The sequence below is a fragment of the Triticum urartu genome, chromosome 5, assembly GCF_003073215.2.
Source record: "Triticum urartu cultivar G1812 chromosome 5, Tu2.1, whole genome shotgun sequence".
Lineage (NCBI taxonomy): Eukaryota > Viridiplantae > Streptophyta > Magnoliopsida > Poales > Poaceae > Triticum > Triticum urartu.
The window spans coordinates 53060038-53068596 of NC_053026.1; positions in this window are offsets into that span (position 1 = coordinate 53060038).

An 8559-nucleotide genomic window follows, 5' to 3' on the forward strand; every position below is an offset into this window, starting at 1 on the left:
GAGGAGTTTTGGTTCTGCTGTGTTAGCGGCTACGTACAGAGGCCTGTGCAAAGCTTGCTTGTTGAAGTCTAGAAAATCTAGTCTTGTTGGATGTCCATTATTGTTGCAGCTTTGGTCATACGAGAGGTTCCCTATTGGACGACCCTATGTCTACATTGATAAACCTTTTGGTTTGGAGGACTTAGCTGGGACTTATGTGCCTGCTATCGGCGACTTACCTACTATGGGATCTGTTTGGACACGGCGAGAGGTACTTTTATATTAAGTAACAATTAATTCAATTATTTCTTGCCATTCAATAGTATTACTAATGCTTATTTGTTGTCATGCACAGAGACAGTTTGCGCATACTCAGGTTAGGGTATGCTACCCGTCCTTCATGGCGCAGTTTGATAGTTTGCACGAGGATCAAGTTATTTGGGAGCCATACTCGCCTCAGGCTATATCATCGAGGTACCCAGTTGGGATTTCTGGATTGTGCACTAGAGATCGGCACTTTTGGATGACCAAGGCCAAGTTGGTGTTCGACGTGACGGTTGAGGAGATGTCTCTTCATAGGGTGATGAGACAGTTCGGTCTATATCAACAGCCTGCGATTCCAGATATTCCACACTTGCCAGACCACGTGCACAAGTAAGTACTAATACTATTTTAGTTGGCAGCTCTGCATTCATAATATACCTAATCATGTATCGCGCATGTCAATCTCAGGGACAGTCGCCTAGGAGGAAACAAGTCCATGGCTTATTGGCGAGAGAGCATTACCCCTTACGTTGACGAATGGACTACCGCTGCGACAAATATCTGGGGTGAGGTTCGGCCCTTTAACTGGGAAATGTTCGGGTTGTATCTGCAGCGTTACCGGCATACAACGAGGATCTACTTGGTTCCATCAGCTGCTACTGATCAGATCGAAGCCCCTCTCACCAGCGATATGTACCCAACTGCCTCTGTTGTGGGAACCAGACACCACGCGGTAAATGCCTTGGTTCTCATATGTTAAGTCTTTTGTTAATCTGGACATATTCGCTTGGTTGTCTATTCGTGGTGTCTATCATACAATGAGCATATAATTAGTTCATTCTTTGTGTATAGGGTGACTTGACACTACAGGCGCGAGAGGAGGTTTCCGCTTTAATGCGGCGCTTTCAGAGGGGAGAAACTATCCCACCGCGAGAGGGCGTCTCATGGTTGAGGCGTCTTGATGACAAGCTACGCGGGATTTACGCAGCTATTACGTGTAGACGGACTTCGGATGTTGCACTTCCTCCTCCAGCACATCGTCCGCCACGTCCCTCTGTACAACATTCAGAACCACGACCCTCTGTGCACCGTTCAGAACCACGACCCTTTGTGCACCGTGCAGAACCTCATCCTTCACAGCCAGAGAGATCTTCCTGGCATGAGCCACCTCCTTCACAGCCAGGGAGCTCTTCCTGGCATGATCCACCTCCTTCACAGCCAGGGAGCTCTTCCTGGCATGAGCCACCTCCTTCACAGCCAGGGATCTCTTCCTGGCATGAGCCACCTCCTTCACAGCTAGGGAGCAATTACTGGCATCAGCAGATGAATCTAGGTAACACTACTCACTACATTCTTTTGAACGGTGTAGTAATCGTTCTTGCATTCTCAGCAGTCACTGATGCTTACTGGTGGTGCTTCGTTCATGCATTTATATCAATTTTACTTTACCGCAGGTGGCAACCAGTCGCAACCGTTCATGCATTCAGAGCAGTCACCGATCCTTAGTGGTGGTGCTTCGTACTTTGAGGGCGACCGCGAGGATGATGACCAAGCTACAAACATTTATGGCTTCTCGCAGACAGTGTTTCACACTCCACCACCACCACCGAAGCAGGAGACACAGACCGTGACAGACGAGGTTAACTATGGTCGTGGTTATCGCGAGCCTCGTCCACCGCCTCAGCGCTTATCGCCTTCGGGTCCTCGCCCGAGGAAGACCCAGACTCGTCGTCGTCCCCCGCAGTGATATGCTTATCTATCTATGTATGACTCATTATCTATGTTAGTTTCAGACTATTCGCAGCTGTGTGTCAGTATTTATGTATGAGACATGCTTCATGTATGTGTTACTATCGCACTTGCTTCTATGTGATCAGGAGACATATATTGTTTTATGTATGCGAGACACATATTACTATTAATTCACATTCTTATTTCAGTTACATTTCCAAATAGACTACAACCGATAATTAAGATACAAGTACATCTGAATTAAACGGTGCGGCTGAACTTGTGCAATACATCTTACATACTACAAAATGAAATTCAGATAGAACATAATGCCCTACAATAATACAATACAAACTAATAATGCAAATACATCTGAATGAAACGGTACAACTGGAATACATCTTACATACTACATGAAGTCATCATGGTCATCCTCCGTTGATGCAGCCCTCTTGCCCTTCGACGATGCGCTCCTCTTGCCCTTCGTCGATGCAGAACTCTTGCCCTTGCTCGATACAGAACTCTTACCCTTCGCGGATGCATAACTCTTTCCTTTGGACGATGCAGAACTCTTGCCCTTCGACGATGCAGAACCCGGAAGCGGCGGCATGAAGATATCATCGTCGTCCTCGCTCTCCTCAGTCCATAAAAATGGATGCTTTTCTGCAGTCCTTCTGAAAGTTTCACTCTTCGGCTCCACCACCTTCTTCCACCTTTCATGCAACCTAAGAAGTTCTTGACGTACCTCCTCATAGGTCCTTTCAGGCCACCCAGACCTACGTAGTTGGTGAGCCAACTCATTCATTATGGTGTCACTACCGGTGAGTTCGTCCCATGGAACTATCCTATTGTCCATCCTGAAATCGGTAGCTAGACTCAGCAGAGTGCTGCTCATCTCAGGGTGAAAACTACGATCGAATGGATAATGGGACATCTCGACTACACTACACTGGAATGCTTATCCACCTCCGCCTGAAGGGGGTTTTATAGATACAGAGGAGAAAATGGCGGGAAAGAATAACTGCGGTATGGCGGGAAGGGATTGGCGGGCAAATAAGGCGGGAAGGGATTGGCGGGAAAATAAGGCGGGAACGGATTGGCGGGAAAATAAGGCGGGAAGGGATTGGCGGGGAGGGGTTGGTGAGAAACGGGTGGCGGGAAGGGGTGGGCGAAAAACGGGTGGCGACAAAATACAATTCAGCATGAGCCATGCAACTTCGGCCTACGGTTGACCAAAAAGTGACTTTTCGGCCTAGACTTGACCAAAAAGTCTATTTCGGTCTAAGTGTGGCCGAAAAGTACTACTTCGGCCTAGCTGTGGCCGAAAAGTACTATTTCGGCCTAGTTGTGACCGAAAAGTACTACTTCGGCCAAAGAATGGCTGACCGGCTATTAGTTTTGATTTTTTTGCATTACGTCCTATAGTTTCCGAAATTGCTACAAAAAATAACATTGTTTTGAAAAAAAAATCCAGCCTCTCCACGTCCGATGGAAATCGTTCCCGGCTACGGTGGGGTGTGGGTGAGTAGAGGGATGGCCTGATCAGTGGTGGAAGTAGTGGGGGTGTGGGTGTGTGGGTGAGCACACGGCACAACCGGCGCTGGTTTAGGCGGCTGGAGTAACTACGCTGCCGTGTACTGGCTCGGACAAATTGACGGTCATCGTGCGACCGGGCTTTAGTTGCAGAGATGTCGTGCTAAAAAATCGGTAGCACCGGGAGGCACTCGAACCCACGACGTCAAGAGCAGAGAGAGCAGTCCTTGCCACTGAGCTACAACAGCAGATGTGTGAAGCCATTACACCTTGTATTTATTAGTACTATAGAAGTTCAGCCTTAAATGGTTAGTTTTATTAGTTAGGCCTTGTGTCGCTAGTTAAAAGTGAGACTACAGGTTCGAACACTGACCTCTAAATTGAGGTAATCACTTACCCGCGGTGCTCAACTGAAAAAAAAAAACTTGCCCGTGATGCTAGCTAAGCTATGGTTTATCAAGTAAAATTTTACGAATTTTGTACACTTAGTACTACTTTCTCCTATACATACCAATTCTGTCTATTGCTCGCCTCACATATATTTGGGCAGCCCTGTACGCGAACCGGGTGGTTTTCTACTGGATTTCTTTTTTATTTTGTGCAAGTTCATGTTTAATTTCCCCTTTTTATTTTTAAATTTGTGTTCCCTATATATAAAAGTTTCAATATTTTTTATTGTACAATTATTGTGTATTCTAAATCTCTATTCTATTTTTGTTATTTTGTACCTTGAAGAGGTAAACATGAACTAATTTTCTTACACACTAATCTTTTAATGCACGTTGAACATTTTCTGAAAACACGTTGACCAATTTCTAAAAAGACATTGATAATTGTGTAATAATAATAAATTTTTGAAATGTACTAAAAATGTTAAAGATGTTTGTAAATATCTAAGAAGAATTTTACACAATAATATTTGAATGCACGTTGAACATTTTCTAAAAATATGTTGAACATTTTTTTTAAATACACTTTGCCAAAAAAACTAATGCTTGACGAACATTTTGTAAACACGTTGGCAATCTTTTAATTTTGTAAAATGCAAACGTGATGCGGAGCATCCCTCCATCATCCCCGTGGAGTCTACTACAACTCATCAAGCACCTCGAGAAGGACCAATGACAAGAGCTCGCGCACGTGCCATCGAAACCGAGGTTAACTCTTTCCTCTTCGATCTTCATTGGAATTCACATGAGAATTGGGTTCAACCTCAAAGAGAAACATTGTGCATTCGTAGGTACCAATGAGATGACCGTAGGAAGCTAGCAGGGAGTCGCAAGCAACCAAGAAGAGAGAAGGAAGAGCTCCAAGACACGAAGCACCAGAGGCTCTCTAGACACCCCAGGTGCCCGCACATCCACCCCTGGGTGACCAGACCCCCCGGTGCCCCTGGACTTGTTCTTGAGTGTTTCTCTTGTGATTTCCCCTCTTGTTCTTCGTGTTCTTCGCGTTTTTTTTGGATCACCCTCCAATTCGTGAAAGATCTCCACTTAGGGTCTCCACCCTACATCAAAACGAAGTCTTAAAAATATGAAACTTGGCATGGTGCCCTCGTATGATACCTAGAGGCTCTGGTAAAAATTTGAGAAAGTTTCACAATAGTGGTGGTATCCGCTACTTAGAAATTGGCCACTCTGAGGAAGAATCTATGTTACGAGAAGGAAGAGGTCAGTTGTGAAGGTAAAGCGACCATTGCATCATATGTTGACCTTAAAATGTTTCGTACACTTAATATACACCGTTGTATGATCCATGTCAAAATTGAGATTTTTCGTGGTTCGTTTGCCATATTTAAGTCATTTCATGCATTTTCGTGTCATTTAATGAATACAATTCAATTTTGAATTGCAAGTGCATGAAAAAGTTGGCCAATTTGGTTTGAAAAACCCTACTTGTTTTACTGAGTCTATATTTGCGTCTTATCCAAGAAAATAAAAAGAGTTACACACATGAGGGTGACATACTCGACCTTGAACATGGAGTTTATTGTTTTTTATTCTACAAAATGCAAACAAATTTTGAAAAAAAATGGAACTTGGCATGGTGCCCTCGCATGAATACTGTTGAATGCTCCCACAAAAAAAAGAATACTATTGAATGCATGCACGAAAGCATTTTTTATTATTCTCAAAAGAATTAGTACGCTGTTGAAAAAATTGTACGCATGGCAATACTACCTGTAGAAAATATGCGAACAACCTATAGAAAATTTAGATAGATTTGATTAATTTATTTTGTTTTTAATTCTGAAAATGCAAACGAAGTCTAGAAAACATGACCCTCATATGACACCTAAAGGTTGTGGTAAAGATTTGAGAAGGTTTTGCAAAAGCTATGACTTGCGCTGCTTAGAAACCGTGCCATCTCCAAAGAAGAATTTATGTTTCGAGAGGAAACGAGCTATGTTTGAAGGCAAAAAGACATATGCTTCATCCACTAGCCTTGAATTAATTATTTTCAGAGAACTTAGTACATTTAGTACCTTCCACTCTCACGTAACAACACACAAGCAGTATACACAAAAATTGCTATATTTCTAGCAAGTGTTTCCTACCACCGCACATCGTTGACAATGGCTAGGTCACCAGTGAGTTGAAAATATTTATTGATTAAGTAAAATCCATACATTAAATAATCGTTCACTAAAAATATGACTAGTATATGAAAATATTTACCAGTTATAATGGTATACTTTAAATCTAGAAAAAACATAATTGATTGGTTTTCACTCAAAACAATATGTGTAAAAACTCAAAATATTTTTGAAAAGTGTTCTTTGGTTATTCTAATGATTGGATAATATTGTTCAACCTATTTTGGATAGACAACTAAACAACACTTTTTAATATACTATACGTATAATAAATGTTATATTTAGTGCTTCTCAACTTCAACAAAAATATTTTGTGGTTCATTAGGTAAAGATTGAATTATCCCTAACTATCATGTGATCTTTTAATCTATTTTGAGGTTACGAGCTAACATAAATCATAAGTCCTCCAATATTGTTTTTGTAAAATTTGTTTGAAAAAGATCTTGTGATCGGAAATATAGATTTCAGTATATGACCACATTTATATATCTTATTATTATTATTATTATTATTATTATTATTATTATTATTGATTGGTTGCCAATAGAATTTTGAATTATCCCCAACATAATTTTAAGTTATGACAGGGGAGATGTTTCAACTATTTTAAGCTATGAGAAAGAACAACACATATGTTCCTAATTATTGGTTTGTGATTTTATGTTAACCTTATTTGATTTACATGCAGCTCAAATTAACTTAATCAATAAGGAGACATAAATTCATTTAAACTATAGCAAGTATTAAAAAAATTTCAAAGTTTATTGAAACTCCAATGAAATGATAACAATATGTTAAACCACTTTGAAAAATATTGAAACTTTTAAAAACAAAATATATGTAGTATGTAGATGTAGGAGGTGTGCTGTGGTCATATGGTAATCTTTTTGCAAATTGTTTTAGAACGGTGCCTTACTTAGTTATTTGCGAAATGGAAAAAAAGTTCAAAATCTGGACTGCCTTGCTCACAGCTGGGCCGAGAGTCAACAAGAGCCCATTAGGTTCCTGGCTGAGTATGCATGTGTATCCCGCGTGAAGAAAACCGTGGCATCTGATTGGTTCACTCTACCCTCACGCGGATTGCTGGTCACAGCCGTCAGATCCTCTCCAATCCAACGGTGGTAGACTGGTTCCCATCTCATGTGTTTCTTCTCCACCCACGAGACATATCCGTCGATCCTTCCAGATCCTATCCTCGCAGCGCCTTCCTTCCTCCTTCCCCTAATCCACATCTTCCTTCCCCAGCATCCCCATTCCATGTACTCTCACCGAAGGCAAGCACAACCCCCACGAGTCTATGACGCCCATGCCGCCATCGAATCCTTTGCGTGTACCGCGCTGGGCCACCGAGGGGTTTGCATCGACCGGTCGACAGGGAGCAGCGCTGTGGCGGACGCATGGCCGAACGGTGCGACGATCTCCACTTCTCGAGCGTTGGCGGACGGGGCTATGGCGCCAACGGGATGGCTTCCCGTTCAGCCGCGACCGGTGCCCGTGTCGCTGCAAGGCGCTTGCCGCCTCGACGACTGCATCGTCCATATAAGCAGCGACGCCCCCAAAGGCCGACCTGGCGCTGGTACCATTGATGTGGCCTGTGCCCGAGTCACTGCAGGCCGCGAACGAGAACGGCGACGGGCTCGCAGACTTGGATGGGTCTGGCGCGGCAGAATACCCGACGGGCGTGCTCGAGGTCGCCCGGAAATGGGTACTGGGGCGTCGACGGGCTCTTGACCGCCCCTCCACGGCAACGCGTCCAAAGTGCAGGGCGGAGCGGATGCGAGCTATATGGCGATGGGCACCGAGGCGGTGTCGTGCACATGATCCCCTCCCATGCGTGCTTGAGGAGCCAGAATCTAGGGGCACCATATGCGGCGAGATCCCCTCCTAGGCGTTCTTCCGTGGTTGAAAAATGATGGCTTTTTTCTTTTTTTAGCAAATGGAAGACGATGGTGGTACTGGATCTGGTGGATCCTAGCCTAATAAGTTCAGCGTCATGATGTTGTACTCTGCTTCCATTTTCTCAAAAAAATCAACGAGCATGACTTGGCTGTAACTTGCATTTATGTAATTTTTTAGTGGGTTTCATTTTCCTTTTTATTATTGGTTGTAATTTATGTTTGTGTGATTTTTTTAACTTTATGATGTGAGCAAAAATCTTTAAAAAAAATACGTGCTTGAAATGTTAACAGACACAAAATAATAGGTATTGGTCTAGACTATAATTGGTGGGCCAAAGTTGCATCTAATGGAAATGAGTGGGCCAAAATTCTAATTGGGCCACAACTTCAGCGGGCTGAGATTTTAACTGGGCTGATGATCACATGGGCCGAAGCCGAAAACAGTGGACCGAAATTGTCTATGGGCTAATTACTAGATGGGCTGCCATGTTGGATTCATGTTGGCTGCCATGTCGGATGATGACGTGGCATGCGCGTTAACGTCGTTGTTAGCACGTC